Consider the following 17,481-nt stretch of genomic DNA (forward strand, 5'->3'; position numbering starts at 1 on the left):
ATGCATCAAATAACAAACCTGTGAAAATTTGGGCTCAATTGGTCGTCGAAGTTGCGAGATAATAATGAAAGAAAAAACACCCTTGTCACACGCAGTTGTGTGCTTTCAGATGCTTGATTTTGAGACCTCAAATTCTAAATCTGAGGTCCCTAAATCAAATTCGTGGAAAATTACTTCTTTCTCAAAAAGTACTCCACTTCAGATGAAGCCGTTTCTCACAATGTGTTATACTATCAAAAGCTCCCCAGTACTCGTTACCAAGTGAGGTTTTATGCTAATAATTATTTTGAGTAATTACCAAAAGTGTCAACTGCTTTTAAGCAGGACAATACAGCTCTTGTTAAAAGTCATATCATACTTACATGTTAATTAAACAATAACAAAGTGCCCAACATCTTAGGAAGTATTTTTGTTTCCATTTTCAAATTTAAGAAAAAAAAATAGAATCTAAAATCGGTTAAACATGACACTAGCTGGTGATCTATTACTTAAAGGAACGTTAAAGAATTGGTAAGAAACAAAACTGGTGAAAATCACAGATTTACGTAAAACTTGCACGGTCTAATGTTGATGATAGTAGAAAACATCCCTTGAAATATTTCTGTCTGAAATTTCATATTTGATGAGAAATGAACAATCTAATTTCGAGTGTGGCGTTTATCGCTCAATGAGCGTTTTTATTCATTTTTGTTTTGGCATCGATGCAGTGCAAAATTTGTAATCGGTTTTTCACTATTCTCTCGTGACCCAGATGGCCGATCGATCTCGAACTTCTACAGGTTTGTCAGTTTATGTATATGGTGGATTACATAAAGTGCTTACACTGCCAGCAAAGTTTGTGCTAGCAAAACCAATTCTGTAATGTTCCTTTAAGCAGATAAACTTAAATACTTGATCAAGAGGATGTCTTCATAATAGATTTTAAATTTGCATCGGGGATAAAGAATATTAATTTTGGTTTTTACCCATACACCGATGTGTGTTAGCACTGTATACTCAGTACTTTCCCGAGTCCTGTGAAAAAATATCACAGGCATGTTACTCGGGTGGGATTTGAACCCACGACCCTTGCAATTCTAGAGCAGTGTCTTCAGGAAAACGCTACAGGGAAAATTATGGATGTGCAGATTTATATAGTTGCAGAATTTTCTCAAAAATTATTTAGCCTTTATTACTCAGGAGACAAGTATCAAATTGCACCAGACGGAAGCAAAAACAAAACAAAATCTAGTAAAAATGTATTTATAAATTGAGTGTGGGCGTCAATACCAGAGAGTGCAGAGAGATGCCCCTTGAAGGCCTTGCAAACTGGGATCCAGTGGGTGGTAATAGTCCTCAAAATGGGTACTCCACCCACGTTATAATACAGCCTGTGGTAACGATCAATCCGCCCCAGACTAACCGAAGAGAGCTCATTCCCTCGTCTCAAGTCTGAGTTCATCATGTCCTCTGCTAATCACAAGAATCCAGGTTTGAAACCAGTCCAGTCAATATTCCCAAAGTCGTCAATAACTGGTCAACAAACTACAACAGAAATAGGTCGTGTTTAATGTAGATTGGCTATCGTCCAAAACGTTCTCCTCAAATATTTCTCCACTGAACTTTTAAGATGTTTTTTTTCCCCGCCAATTTCTCCTGGTACCACAAGGAGTAAAGTTCAATGATCAGTCTGCACTTTGTCTGACTGAACTGGCTTTCATCTCATGTCCACTGTGTGAAATAGGTCCAAATCATTTTTTCCCAACAGAATTGCTCATGTACCCTGTGTGAACAAGGTTCAAATTACTGCTTATTTTTTGCCCAGAACTTTAAGACAGTGCTTGTCGGTGTAAGGGTAAAACCACATGACACTTTTTATCCCGATGGAAATTTAACATCTATTTAAAGGTTGCCGTACCCGCTGCTAAAGCATAGGATTTGAACTGCCTCTAGCTACCGAATAATCTTGAAGGCCTAGTTGGTAAGACACTGCTCTATAATTGCAAAGGTCTTGAGTTGGAATCCCACCCGAGAAATATGCCCAAGATTTGTTCACAGAAATTGAAAAAAAAGTGCTTACACATAAGTGTAAGGGTAAAATCAAATAATATATACAGTTACAAGCAAGCTTTAGGCAATGGTTAAAATGTTTGAAAAGATTTCCTCAAAGAATCTCAATTTTAAACAGTTACAGTTTGGTCCATGTTCTTTTTCACCTACTGAACAGGCCTGATGGTTATAAGGGCAAGGTTGTTTGTCATTGATATACGTAGGAAACATGTCCCTGGGCATCAAGGCAATGCCCAAGGGCATGAGGCAATTTCCTCCGTTGCACAACCATGTCTTACAAGATATTGTTCATTTTACTTTTTTCCACTTCAATTATTTCACTTGAGACCCTTAATGATGTTAAGTCCAGTAAATGGACTTAACTTCTTTACATCGTATAAGCCACCCTCTAGCCAAATAGACAATGATTAGATATACATCACTCTATTTCTGAGAATCCTATTTCTATATGTAGAACAATGATTCAGGTTATTTAAGATACTGGACTGGCATCAGTCCAGAAAAAAACGTACTAATAATAAAGCTTTGGTAAATATTCTCATCTACACATAGATAGAAATAGAAACTATTCTAACTTTCAAAAAGAATGAAAGCAAGAAAGGTTATTTTCTTCCTTGCGAGTAAAAAAAAAGTAAAAAAACAACAACGATAAGCTAAAACTTCTTCGTAGACTACAGGCATGTAAGGGCCTAAGACGAGAGCAAAAGGAAAATAATTTTTTTCCTCCGCTGAAGAGTTGCAAGCCTGAGACTAGTTGTTTGGAAAAGGTTTCCAGTTTTTGATTTTTACCGGTCATTAAATTAATGTCATTCGGCTTAAAGGCAGTGGACACTACTGGTAATTACTCAAATAATTATTATCATAAAACCTTACTTGGTAATGAGTTAACAGAGAGCTGTTGGTATTATAAAACATTATGAGAAACTGCTCCCTCTGATGTAACATAGTTTTTGAAAGTTTCCATGAATTTGATTTTGAGACCTCAAAATTAAGGAAAGCACACAACTTTGTGTGACAAGGATGTTTTTCTTTAATTATTATCTCGCAACTTCGTCGACCAATTGAGCTCAAATTTTCACAGGTTATTTTATTCATATGTTGAGATACACCAAATGAGAAGACTGGTCTTTGACAATCACCAATAGTGTCCAGTGTATTTAAACCTTTTTCAAACATGTATTAAAAGCTCAAAACAAAAACATTTAATCAGTTGCCATAAATAATAATCTTCTTCAGAGAGAAGAATTCCCTGGCAAGTGACATATTTCTTGGACCTTAAGGAGTTCAAGAACCGTTACTAAATAGCATTGTTGGAAATCCCTTTTGATAAAGAAGTCCCCCACTCCAATGATACTGTGTTTTTTTTGGTCGCTGGACAACTCCGCCAGAAAGTACATTTTTAATCAATATTTGCCAGCGGCCACGACTATTCTCAAATTGACTCGCCCTTTGTGCCAACACTGATAAAGAAGCAAATATCATCACAATGAAAAATTGATACCATAGTTCCCTAGCAAGACTCGACGGTTCTAGGGCTCACGGTAGAAGCTTGATTGTAAGAGTCCGATCATTCGATACTCAAAGCTGGGTCATGCTTCCAAAATAAAAGGCTCCGTTCGTTTTTATATGTCGCTGATAGATGGACAAATAAAAATGTCATTAAACTATCCACTGGGAAAGTTGTTTCAGTATTGAAATAAAAAATTTACTGCAAAGTTTTTCTGACTGTCAAAAGTATTTTCAGTCTCCCCCTCTGTACAAATATTGCTGTCACTAAAATTAGTCTTTTGTCTAAATAGAGCACCGGTAGAAGTTTTGATATGTTGAGAAGAATCTTGTCTAACATAATCTACCCAGCAAGGAGATATTTAATCATGGTGTTATCCACCAAAATAAATACATTGATACCTCAAACCCCATTAAAGAATCTTATAATTAAGATGTTGTTATAATAAGGAAGCCATTTATATGTGAAGATTTCACATGATTTCAAACTAGTTTCAATTTTACAGTAAATTATTTATAGGGCCCTACTAGGTATCTCGTTGAGGTCTTTTAACTTTTGATTTGTGTTGATTAACATAATCGTGTGTGTTTAACATAATACTTTAACAGTGTGATTAACCATAGTAACTTAGGATTGACTTGTAGACTAAAGACTGGAATTTGAATCGGTGTCATGTCCAAAGAAAAGGTCCTGAACAGTTTTTGCTTGAATAATCAAACAATAAATGTCATGTTTCAAAAAGGCGGCCATTCTGTTGCTAACTACCCTAAGAAAAGGACTTGAGCTTTTTTTTTTTTGCAAAAACTCTTTTTAAAATTTTTGTTTTGAATATTGAGATGAAAATTGTCATTGTTTCAAAAAGGCGGCCATTTTTTGTTAACGGCCTCATATTGGAATAAAACATTGGTCTGTGCGTGCTTGGCAGATGAACAGAAGAGTGTTTAGGTTTTGTAAGGCCCCCTATTTATCTCATGGTAGTGCCAGGAAAAATGTATCTTTATTTACAATTGAGCAGGTCGTTAATTTTTAAAATTTATTTCTAAGAAAACCAAAAGGACGAGCCAGCATTTTGAACTATATTTATTCCGTTCCGAGACAGAACTTCAATAGGTTAATTTGTTCTTGCCATGCCTGTTTGCTGTGTGATAATAATATTAATAATAATGTGTGTTGATAACACGTGTTTAACCCTAACACCAACTAGCCATGTCATCTTAGCAGGGCCACGCCCTTTTCCCCTCCAATCCAGGCACAGCCAAACCATTGCCCATCTCTAACTAACCAAATCATTTTCATAGTGGTGTATATCCCACTGTCTAACGACATTAACCTCTCACTCAATGGGTCATCAAATCCACTTGCTTCTTCCAAGATGGATAGTTGTCTTTTGTAGAGGCTGGGATCATCAAGCAGGGCCTTGCAAGGAGGCCTCCAAGGAACCCAGGAAACATAGAAGTATAATTATTTATAGTCACTTGGTGATTGTGACTCAGTACATGAAGGCGAGGAAGCATGTCTGATTGGTCGACGGCCTTGACCGCTCGCTGGAATAAAAAAAAGCCAGTCAGCCTCTTAATTTTTCTCAACATTGTTTGCTTGTACTGGTCCTAGCCAAGGTTGCGATGTTGAGGATTGGTTATTAATATCGTGTATCCTTCTTTGGTGGATGAGATGACGCTGCTGTATTAAGGTTGGGAGGCTCTGGTCTCTGATCTGTAAATTAACCATTGTGTTGTTTCCTGTCGTCTGGAATCATGGGCTTGATGAATTTTTTCATTGGACCTTTCCCCCCTTTTTTTCTTCTTCTTCATAATTCAAGGATTAGATGTTGACGCTAATTAGTGATCATGGTTGTTTTCAAGAATGGAAAATGGTTTCTATGGATTCAATGCTATTCATTATTTCCCATCTTCGTCTTTTTTTTTATGTCTTTCAAGGTTTTGGTGGATTAATGCGAAGTCTTGTGATTATTTTAACGAAGAGATGGCCATACTGGTTTCCCTTGTTGACTAAACCAATGTCCATGGTTCGCGTGAGGCCGTTACTGGTGGCAACAATTGTATGGGGTTGTATCAAAACCTTGGGTTGTGCTCCGTCACGGCTATGGGTTTCGTTAGATAATGATATTTAGAACACATTGTGCAAAAATTTACACTGCTCTAAAAATGATGGCGGAGCCCTTCACCAAGAGATGGAGTCTCGACCTAGGTTTGGAAAATGCTCCTGGATTTGTTTGTTTCAATCCAAAACAATTTTGTCTTGAGCTCAAAATGGTTCCTCTGTTTTGTTGTTGTGGTCTATTGAAGTATGGACCACACTTTTTCATCCATGTTTAGGCCTTTGTTGTGGTCTATTGAAGCATGGAAGACACTTGTTCATCCATGGTTAGGCCTTTGTTGTGGTCTATTGAAGTATGGACCACACTTGTTCATCCATGTTTAGGCCTTTGTTGTGGTCTATTGAAGCATGGAAGACACTTGTTCATCCATGGTTAGGCCTTTGTTGTGGTATATTGAAGCATGTTCCACACTTCTTCCTCCATGGTTAGGCCTTTATTGTGGTCTATTGAAGGAAGTATGCCGCTTTGGTCCTAAAGTTACTCTTGCAGATTAGTCAATGTTTCTTCATGACGGCCATTCTTAAATTACTCTCGCTCACAAGCAGAGAGTTTGGTAGACGAAAGTATTTTGGCTGATTGCGATTTAAATTTGCGCTCCTCGGTTCCAACTTTGTTATTGGTTTTTCTGTTCAATTTTTATTCATTATTTGTAGGTAGTGTGAGAAGAACTTAAGATTACGACTTTATGCAAATTTTGTTTTACATATATTAGCATTATGAGTATTTTGCATATTGCAACCGTATAGAGCCAAGTAGAAATGGTATAGTGTACTATTTATTTAACAGGGAAAGTGGGTGAATGCTTGTATCATTGATACAACATTGTTACAAAATAAACTAGAGCGTCTACCCAGACCTAATGGAATTTGGCAAGCAGCTGCCAATTGACTTCAAAATGTTAAGCAGCAAGTGTTAAAATACCCAACACTTCCTTAGAGGCAGTGGACACTATTGGTAATTACTAGCAATTATTAGCATAAAACATCACTTGGTAACGAGTAATGGGGAGAGGTTGGTAGTATAAAACAGTGAGAAACGGCTCCCTCTGAAGTGACATAGTTTTCAAGAAAGAAGTAATTTTCCACGAAATTGATTTCAAGACCTCAGATTTAGAATTTGAGGTCTCGAAATTAACCATCTAAAAGCACACAACTTCGTGTGACAAGGGTGTTTTTTCTTTCATTATTATCTCCCAACTTCGTTGACCAATTGAGTTCAAATTTTCACAGGTTTATTATTTTATGCATATGTTGAGATACACCAAGTGAGAAGACTGGTCTTTGACAATTACCAATAGTGTCCAGTGTCTTTAATGTGTTATTGAGTGGTGGTCGGAACAACTGTGTAGAGATTGCGCAGAGACCAGCCGAAACCTCAGCTACATGGTACGTGAAGAATCAACTGGCTTGCTAAGATTAAAACCCAGTGGGCGATATCATGCATTCTTGAAAAATTATGACCCACTTTTTTAAGACCATACAAGAAAAAATATTCACCATGTTTGTGTACTCACTTGAAAGAATCTTTGATTTTTTAAATTTCTGTGTTACAAACAATTTTGTTTTTGAAGTTTAATCACAAAATTTCCTATTACTAGTCAGATCAGCACGTCACAAATTTCAGGTTAAAACAAATTATGCTTTTTCTAACATGGGTGTACGTACATGTCCTCTTGTGATTCTGATTAAAACATGTACTATACATGATACAAAAAACAAAACAATTCCAGCTGTAGACATGACACCCTGTATGAGACGAGAAACAGTGGATTATTTTCTTATGGCCTAGGTTTTTTTTGGCCCACCAGTGGTCTGATGAACAGGCTGGGTCTAGACCCTGAAATATCTTCACCATTGACAACGTTAACTCAAGCGTGACAGATTTACAAGTATACATGTATGACATCGAAGATAACTCCGTAATAATATGCCAATCGCAATATAATCATTTTTGAGTTTGATATTTTTTAAAGTGATCACACTGGTGTGTCTTGTGTCAAACAATTGGTGTGTTACTAAACCAGTGGGTAATGTCTTCCATTGTTTCAACTTTGGTTCTTTTTAATGTACTTCAATTTTGAGTAATATGTCTGGAAAGTACCGAGTATACAGTGCTTAACACACATCGGTGTATGGGTTAATTTTTTTTTTTTTTTTATTAATACTTTAATTTGTAAAAAAAGAAAAAAGAAAAAAAGAAGTAGCACAAAAAAACAATGATTAAAAAAAGAAGTAGATATTTCGGAAGAATCTCTTCTATTAGTGTTTTATGAAATGTATTGACAATAGCTGACGTTACTTTACATTTTACCAAACCATAGACCAAACTATCTAATTTATTTTTTTGATAACTTGAAGAAAAGATCAAACAAATCTTCCCAGAAGCGGAATTTTTGGAAAACAATTCTGAAATTGATTATATAATATATGGAAAACTCTTACGAAGGTTTTTGTGATACACCACATTGTTTGTGACCAAGCCAAATTATGTATTTTATCACTTCAATCATTCATTCCTACTTTATTTATTTTGTTGTTCTTTCCCACTCATTTTGATGTTTTTTTTGCTTGATTGTTTTCATTATTTCCCCTCGTGTCCTTGCATGTGTTTTGGTTTTGTAGGGCCTTCACTTGCTCCATAGCCGAGCAGAGAGAAGTGAGAACGCCACGCCCAACTGGTATTCAGCTACGCCCACAAACACAGACACGCCCTCCTCAAACACGCCCATCTAGGCGTTGGCCGCACATTGCATCCACTGTTACACGCACTCTGTTCCACCTCAGGTACAGAACCATTTATTTGATTAATTTTGACATCATTTCATTGTTTTTAGTTTATTTGTAGTAAACCTGTGCTTTTTATGCTATTGTTATTTGTGTTCTTATATGACCTTTGACCTGCCTTATGTAGACGCTGTGTTGAATTTGTTGTGTGGAGTGAGAATCAAGAGGTTGTGACTGATCATATATTTTTAATAAACAAACGCGTAAATACAAACAAATAAATAATTAGGTTGAACTTAAACTGCAGGCTGTTGACTTTACACATTTCCTCTGATTAAGAAAAAATAAATTAAAACAATCTTTAATCCTGTGAAATCCTTCTCCTTGATATATTAAGATTGGAACTATCCGAACACCAGCACTTAGTATCAATCTAGATGTCAAATTTAAAAGGTTGAGTATGTCAATGTCTGAATGTAGAAAAGTCTTGTGTTAAAATACGAAAGAAATCAAAGCTGATTGATGTCTACATTTATTCACATATCGCAGTCTTTACCTCAAGTCAATTATTTCATCAAAGCCATCAAATTGTCTCAAGACATTAACATGGAGATGAAGAAGAAAGACACAAGAGGAGCAAGAAATTAATGGCGGAGGTCTGGAGGAATATCTTAAGATGTAAACCTACTTTATTTTAAATGAGAAACACAGGATTAAGAATGGGACGATCTCCTAATACAATCTCCTAAATCCCCCACCTCGAAATTGGACGTTAAAACGCTTTAGAAATGTCAGACTTTGCTATTCAAAGTTTGAAGAATTGAATCGTTGTTGATTATGCTAAACACATGATTGGTTGTGGGTTATATTTTATCGAGAAACCACCCACATTTACTTGAAGAGAAGTCCTTGGGGAGTGTACCTAAATTCAACAGCCAAAATGCTTTGGAATGATGGTATCTGGGTGAATCATCGAGTAGTCGAAGCATCGGACAGTTCACCCTATCTGTTTATTCGGATGTTACCATCAATAAAGATGCCCGGTATCATGTTTGACGGTGACCACCCTCCCCATCTGCAGTCAGCCGGTGCGTCGTGTTATTTCTCCCCAGGTCATCTTTGCTTCTCTCTCCCATCTCCTTTTACAAAGAAATAAAATTAGCGATGCGCAACAAGATCTAGCTTGGTGCTCTCCTATGACAGGAACCTAGGCCAGTGATGGCCGCCGCATTATCTTTGCTTCGGGGCCCTCATATAAAGTTCATAATTTATGGCTCACATATTGCAAACAGAATTGCTACAGTACCCATTTCTTTCCCCCTATTGCAAATGGCTTCGTGGGGAAAATATCTGTTTTCAAATTTTGGTTGCTAATTTTTTGTTATTAAAGGGGGTTAGGCGTAAACGAACTTATGCGGATGATTTTAGTGTTAGATTGGCGTGAAGCACTGGATATGACATGGAATGGTCTGAAGGCACAATTTTACAACAATATGCTGAGAGATATTTGATGACAGTTGTTATAAAATACCGAGGGACTCATTGTTAACCCTTGGGCACTGTAAAGAATTTGTATTACTTGGTGCCGTATTCCAATATTGCAATACTACATTTTGTAACAAGTTGAGCTGTTTGCCTGAAACCGATAATGTATTGTGTTCCATACGATATGTAAGCTTTGTGTAATGTTTTACCAACATTTTGTGTAGTGTCTGGTTTTTTCCCCGTTGTTTCTGTCCGTCCTGCGTAGTCATGGACGGATATATTCTCCAATCTGCTCTCTTGTCATGATTCTTAAATGTTACTTCAGTGGTTTGTTGAAATTTCTATTCAAAACTGATTTTGCATTTTGGAAGGAAATGTAGCTCCTGTTGAATAAGTTTTCAGAAACAGATTTTTTTGAAGTGAATTTTCTTTTCTTGTTCGTTGTTTGGTAGTTATTAAGCATACTTGTGGACCAATAAATCAATCCAGTACAATCAACTGTAAATATAACATAGATTTTTGGAAATGTGAAATCATTCAAGTGGTAGATTATATGGCGCAAGATGGTTAGAACACTATCCTGGATATAAGGTTATTCTGCCCCAGGCCTGATAATTCTTGGAGGCAACAGAGGTAATCGCCTCCATGCCCCCTGATCATGTCCTAGATGCCCTTGGAATGCTCCTGTAGAAATTTACACTTTAATCATAGGGTGCCCTTTATCAAGGAGAAAATGCCTTGATGCCCTTGCCCCTACTCAAAAAACAAAGCATACAAGCCTGCTGTCCACTAGAATGATTTTGTTGTGTAAAAAGTGTGCTACATCTCCGATTTTCTAATACATAAATTCTGCTTTGGAATACCAAGAATACATTGTCAAATCGAGCTGTCAACCTTTATTCTAGACTGGGCCCCTGTCTTTATCTGCAAGGATAAAGACAGGTCCCTGGCGCTAGATCCAGTGATTCCATTGGATACAATGACTATTTGATAAACGTGCAGTGACATGAGCTAGCTGCCCAAATAGTTACACTGCTATCACGTCCGCAATAGAATTTGACTGCGTATCTCTATGTAAAATGACTGAGGTCAAAGGTGAATCTACACGCCGGTTTTGGAGGCAGGTCTTTGGCGTTATTCACAAGCCTCGAAGTGTGACCTTTATTACAGCATTTTGAACTGAAGATAATGTTTTAGAATACCACTCAAAACGGCCGGAGGGGGACAATAATGTGAAAAGGGGAAAAGATTTATTTGTCAAATCTGACAAGTTTGTATATACATGTAGTACATGCATTTAGCATGGGTTATGCACTATGGTGTTTGGTATTCAGCTACCACATTATTACCATCAAATAGGCTGATATTGGAATGACTGGAGAACTAGTCACGGACCCAATTAATTTACACATTCAAGCAGTGTTGTGTGCCTGGAGACCAAGCTATTGAATCGGGGGGGTTCGTTACGTATGCTGCGCACCTAGGAATCATTATTAGTGGTTCAGTGTTGTTTGGAATAACACTGATTGTACATTTGCCTTTATCACTGCTGTGCAACAAACCGATTCTGTGCTAAATCTACGAGGCTTTAGTCAAGGTTTTTTTTCTGGTTTCAATGTCCCAAATATGAATCAAAATGAATGACAACCAGTTTTAAATTTTTGTTCATGTTCATTTAGAAATATTTACCACTGCTGTGTAACAAACCACTTCTGTACTAAATCTGCTAGGCTTAAAGCCCGGTTCATACTTCCTGCGAATGCGAAGCGAATTTGACGTAAATTTGAAGTCACAACCCTCCTTTCGCAGCGATATTCGCAGGTGAGTCGAACAGAGTTCAACTGCTGCGAATTATTCGTTGCGAATTTGTGTAATCATATTCGCTTCGCATTGGCATTCGCAGGAAGTATGAACCGGGCTTGAGTGAAGTTTTTATTCTTCTGGTTTCTATGTCCCAAATATAAATCAAAATGAATGACAGCAAATTTTAAGTTTTTGTTCACGTTCATTTAGAAATATGTTATGTCTATATCATTTATGATTGCTTTGATTGCGTTATATGAACCTGTATATATGAGCCTCTGTTGGATGAGAGATGGCCCGGAACAAATGCACTGTACAGGTTAGAATTTCATCAAATTAGAAAGGGACAAATGAAAACAAATTGTTTTTTTAGTTTCACATCATTTCATTTGTGGTTTTACAAGCATTTGATAGGAATGGTACAACATTTTTGTCCATGTTTTGTCCATAAGTAAGAATTTTTTGAAATGTTCGCTGAAACAGTTTCAAATTTGTCTCCAATAATAATAATACCAAGTTCCTATAAAGCACACATACCCTAGACACTAGTTCAAGGCGCTGAACAAATAAAGAATCAACAATAAACAAATAAATGAGCTCTGAACAGTTCAGTCTTTAAAGCAATTGGACACTTTCTGAACAGAACAAAAATTTAAAGTTCACAGATTTGCAAATAACTTACAGGGTTTACAGAAGGTAATGGTGAAAGACTTCCCTTGAAATATTATTTCATAAAATGCTTTACTTTTTGAGAAAACATTAAAACAATTATCAATTCTCGATATCAAGAATAACAGATTTATTTTAAACACATGTCATGACACGGCGTAACGTGCGGAAACAAGGGTGGGTTTTCCCGCTATTTTCTCACGACTCCGATGACCGATAGAGCCTAAATTTTCACAGGTTTGTTATTTTATATATAAGTTGTGATACACAAAGTGTGTGCCTTTGGGCAATACTGTTTACCGATGTTGTGCGATTGCTTTAACAGTTTTTTTTTAAATTCATCATTGAGTCAGACTGACGGTCTTCTGGAAAGAGTTGGTTCCATAGGTGGGGACTCCAGTGCGCAGGTGGAGAGACTCTGATGCTAAATGTGATCAGAGAATGTTTACAATTTCCGAGATAAAAACATTCCATTTGGACTCACAATATCTCTTTCTTGCAACTCATGACAACCGTCTTAATAACTAATAACAATAAAGACTTTTAATAGACACATATCCACCCTGCTGGTTGTTCAATGCGCAGTAAGACCATAAAACAAAACGAAAGAAAACAGACACACAAAAATGACTCCTTGAAAAAGCTTTGACATAATAAAAGTTTTGAGAATAGATTTGAATCTTGTGTTATTTATATTTTTGTTTGTTCACAAAATGCTAAATATCTTCTTGCGTTGCGTGACAGAAAATGAAAATAAATGAAGACAGGATTTCCTCATAATAGTGTATGCCAGAAATTATTCTGACTGATTGTCCAAACCACCAGTAGACATCCCAGTTTGTATAGACCATGTCACATTTCTTATTCAAATCAAAGTTGTCTGTTATTTATGCTTCAAAGGTTTGATCATATAAAACTAATGACCATAAACAAAATACTTGAATAGAATAACTGCAGCTGTTGAAAGTATTTAACTATTTTGAGAAAGGCTTCCCTTTCCACGTAGTAGTGGTTTGGATATTTTCACTCCAAAACATTTGAATCGGAGAAATGATTTATGCGTATGAATCATTTCTCATATTTCTGAAGGCTGGTGTCCATTTACAAATGCTGTGCCCAGAGATGCAGCTGGTACCCACTGTAACCCCGCTAAATGTGGATGAATTTAACATTCGTGTGAAAATACCTTTTTCGCTCGGCAAGTTTAAACTGTATTCAGCCGAATGCTTTCACACGTGACTTTTGGTGGTGTACATGTACGCCTACCTCTTTACTGTTTTGCCTGTAAACCAGCATAATTGACTTAAACCAATATGTGATCTATCTTTAACTATACCAGGGTTTGAGTTCACAAAGAGTTAAGACTTGTCTTATTTCAAGGTTAACTCGTCCTAACTTACATATAGGACTAGCCTTAAGTTTTTAATAACTCCTAAAGAGTCCTGCTGTGGATTTCACAAAAGAGTTAAGACTAGTCTTATCTCGAGTTAGGACGAGTTACTTAGGACTAGCCATGCAAGTTGTATATCTCCTAGGACTAGCCTATAAGTTAGGACTAGTCCTATAACTCTTTGTGAAATCAACCCCTGCTGTGGATTTCACAAAGAGTTAAGATTAGTCTTATCTCGAGTTACTTAGGACTATCCGTACGTTTTTAATATCTCCTAGGACTAGTCCTAACTCTTTGTGAAATCGACCCCTGTTATAGGGCTACATGTATCTCTGAGAAATCGACCTCAGTCTCTTCTGAAGAGAAACACTGAGAGTTGATTCAATGGAGCAGTCTTCCTGTTCACCCTGGAGTTCATTATTCTCTGAACCATGGTGAACATGGTTTCATGTTCACTGCTTTATAACCCCAGTGGTCAACAACGTGTACATGTTCAGTTATGTAGTTTGATTCTTGGCTTTAAAAGGGACAGTACACTATTGGTAATTGTCAAAGACCAGTGTTCTCACTTGGTGTCTCCCAACATATGCATAAAATAACAAACCTGTGAAAATTTGAGCTCAATTGATCATCGGAGTCAGGAGAAAATTATGAAAGAAAAACACCCTTGTTGGACGAATTTGTGTGCTTTCAGATAGGAATAAAAGACTTCTAGCTAGAAGTCTTTTATTATTTTAGTGAGAAATTAACTCTATTTCAAAATCTATGCTACTTCAGAGGGAGCCGTTTCTCACAATGTTTTATACTATCAACAGCTCTCCAATGTTCGTTTCCAAGGCAGTTTTTAAGTGAATATTTGTTTTGAGTAACTACCAAACGTGTACCTTCCCTTTTAAAGGTATAGACTTCACACATGCAGGAATGATTCCAAACTAATCACAGTCAACCAATGTTACACCCCTTGGAAAAAAGCCAAGAGCCAATCTGTAGAAATTTAGAACATACTCTCCCCAACGATACAGCCTTCGACTGTTACTAAAAATACTCCTTTCCTGATTTTGTGAGAATCAACAACATAGCGTGCAGGGTAGGATTCGGGTTTAGAAGGAACTGAAGTGAATATCGGTGATAAATGAGACTCGTTTACTACAAGGAAAAGGATGAGTTATTTGAGCTGACAGTACAAGGAAAGTAGAAACAGAGGCAATGTACTCCCTGAATGAAATGGCGATGCTAAAATGCTGCCTCAGAATCCATAGGATCACTACTTTCAGAGATTCAGATACACATTTGTTTATTTTTATTATATTTTATTGATGGTTTATTAAAGCCATTATACACTTTCGGCACAGAAAAAAAAGAAAAAAGTTCACAGATTTACAAATAACAGGGTTTACAGAAGGTAATGGTGAAAGACTTCTCTTGAAATATTATTCCATGAAATGCTTTACTTTTCGAGAAAACCTTAAAACGGTTATCAATTCTCGTTGTCGAGATTTACGGGTTTATTTTAAACACACGTAATGACACGGCGAAACGTGCGGAAACAAGGGTGGGTTTTCCCCGTTATTTTCTCTCAACTCTGATGACCAATTGAGCCTAAATTTTCACAGGTTTGTTATTTTTTATATCAGTTGTGATACACGAAGTGTGGGCCTTTGGACAATACTGTTTACCGAATGTGTCCAATGGCTTTAAAAATTTAATTTGTATCCAACGGCCAAATTGTGTCAATATAAATTATATACAATACAATATTTAAAAGCAATAAACATTTAGGCAATGAACAATAACGAGGAATTGTTTCCATACTTTTATGAAAAATAATGACAAGTAGTACATGTGATTATGGAGTAAGCAATAAGTAGCAGTATAAATAAATGCAATAGGGTATGGGGCTGTTTTGATAAGCAGAAGCATGTAGAAAACATCCAAACAAACAGTCAAACCGACAAACACCCCGACATACAAACAAACAAACAAACTAAGACAAAAAAAAACACAACAGACAGACACACAAACAACAGAACAGACAGATAGCCAAGTATTGAGTATGAAAAAAAGCAATAAGTAGCAATATGGATTAATGTGTGATGGTATGGGACTGGACTGTTTTGGTAAGTAAAGCTTGAAGAAAAAATCCAAACAAACAAACAAACTAAAAAACAACAACAGACACACAAACAACAGGACCGACAAACATTGGGTACGACAAGAAGCTACACTGGCACAAGACTCTTGATACAGAAGACAAGATATTACATTCACCATGTGAGCTTAAACTCTGGGTGTCTGGTCATCCTTAAGACACCATTTTCAATCTTTGACTTTCTATTTAATTGACCATCCATAGAAAGTATAGATGTACCTCAATTACTTTGAACACTGGTTTTCCAGTTAATTTCTCACACCTCATCTGAGTCATTAGAAGAAACGTCATCAAATGCATAGTTAATGACCCGTTGGTACAATTCTGATCACCATAAAAACTTCTAGCGTAAAGATCAAGGGTTTTACGGAATGAAAAGTTCATTTTATTGAACCATATGAATCAAACAGTCACACACTCTAAAGGAGAGTACATTAACACCAAGTACATCGCTTTCTTAAAGTGCGAAAACATTTTCAAAGATCATGCTCGGGGAATCTTTACTCCCAGTCACTCTTTCGTGACTCTAAGTGAATTGTTCATTAATTTACTTCCAGAAATTAGTGTCAGTGTATTTCCTTACCCATCATGCGAAACAAAACAACAAATGGTTAAATTTCATCTTGTGCATCAAAGCATCCCCTCCATATCTCATAAATGTTTAAAGATCTGACTAAATATCGTTGGAAGTCACGGAGAAGTCGAAGGTTTTACTTCTACTTCCAGGGTTTAATCAGAAGGAAATCAAGCCTAATCCGTATTCACACACCCACTGTCTGACAGTCTTAAGACAGTCTAAAAGATGCTTGCATAGGAGAGGCCCCAACAGTTCAAGGTCATCTTCTACAGCGTGCATGATAACTTAACGGCCATAGTACAGAGTCGCCACTCAGCTAGGGAAGCTCTTTTGTGGTATGCTGCTAATATATTGTCAGTGGGGAAAATTTTCCCTTGCTTTTATACTCGGAGTCTTTTGTTAAAAATACTATCAGTAAAACCTTGCCATGGGTAAATCCTTAAACCAGGCTTTCAATTTCCAGTGGAATAAAATTAATTTATGTGAACGTGTTTTCTTTGCCCGTTTAATTTTGAGATGTGGGGAGAAGTCTGTTCTGCTAGTTGGTTAGCAGAATTCAATGAAGGAACATTCTTCACTATGTTTTATGAGTGAAGAAGAGAAACCATCCAAACCAACAAAAAATTAGATGATTTTAAAATGAATTTTCACATGAATTGAGGGACATGTAGACTTATTTGATGAAGCTATGTCTGGTGCTCAGTTGGTAAGACATTCACATAGAACTAATATCCAAAGAGGAATGCAAACTATCTATTTTAATATGAAAAAAAGGGTACTTCACCAAATTTTTTAGAAAAATATAATTTCTTTGTTGGTAAACTTAGTTTATTTTAGACACACAATGAACAGGAAAGGAAATGCGTTTACTTGTTCACTCTGTGCAGACAGGATACAAGTAAGATTTAAACAAGATCTTTTCTAAGATCTGAAGTGCTTTTGCTTTCATTTTTTAAATTTGAAAAAAGTCATGATGTTTCGAACTTGAATGATATTTGTCATATATATAA

General features: G+C 36.5%; 2 protein-coding genes across 3 annotated transcripts in view; both read left to right on the plus strand.

Moving 5' to 3' along the window:
• LOC139941087 (dynactin subunit 1-like) overlaps window positions 1-17,481 on the plus strand; it is a 344,631-nt gene that overhangs the window by 152,677 nt on the left and 174,473 nt on the right. The window lies entirely within an intron of this gene.
• Window positions 1-17,481, plus strand: part of LOC139941093 (C-terminal-binding protein 1-like) — a 63,621-nt gene that overhangs the window by 23,102 nt on the left and 23,038 nt on the right. The window contains exon 2 of one of the 2 annotated variants that reach the window (XM_071937522.1): window positions 8,297-8,458. The exons of the other annotated variant lie outside the window; for it this stretch is intronic. The gene's annotated coding sequence lies outside the window, so the exon portion shown is untranslated. The remainder of the gene's footprint in view (window positions 1-8,296; window positions 8,459-17,481) is intronic. 2 annotated transcript variants of the gene reach the window in all.

This window comes from Asterias amurensis, chromosome 8 (genome assembly GCF_032118995.1).
Source record: "Asterias amurensis chromosome 8, ASM3211899v1".
In the NCBI taxonomy this organism is placed as follows: domain Eukaryota; kingdom Metazoa; phylum Echinodermata; class Asteroidea; order Forcipulatida; family Asteriidae; genus Asterias; species Asterias amurensis.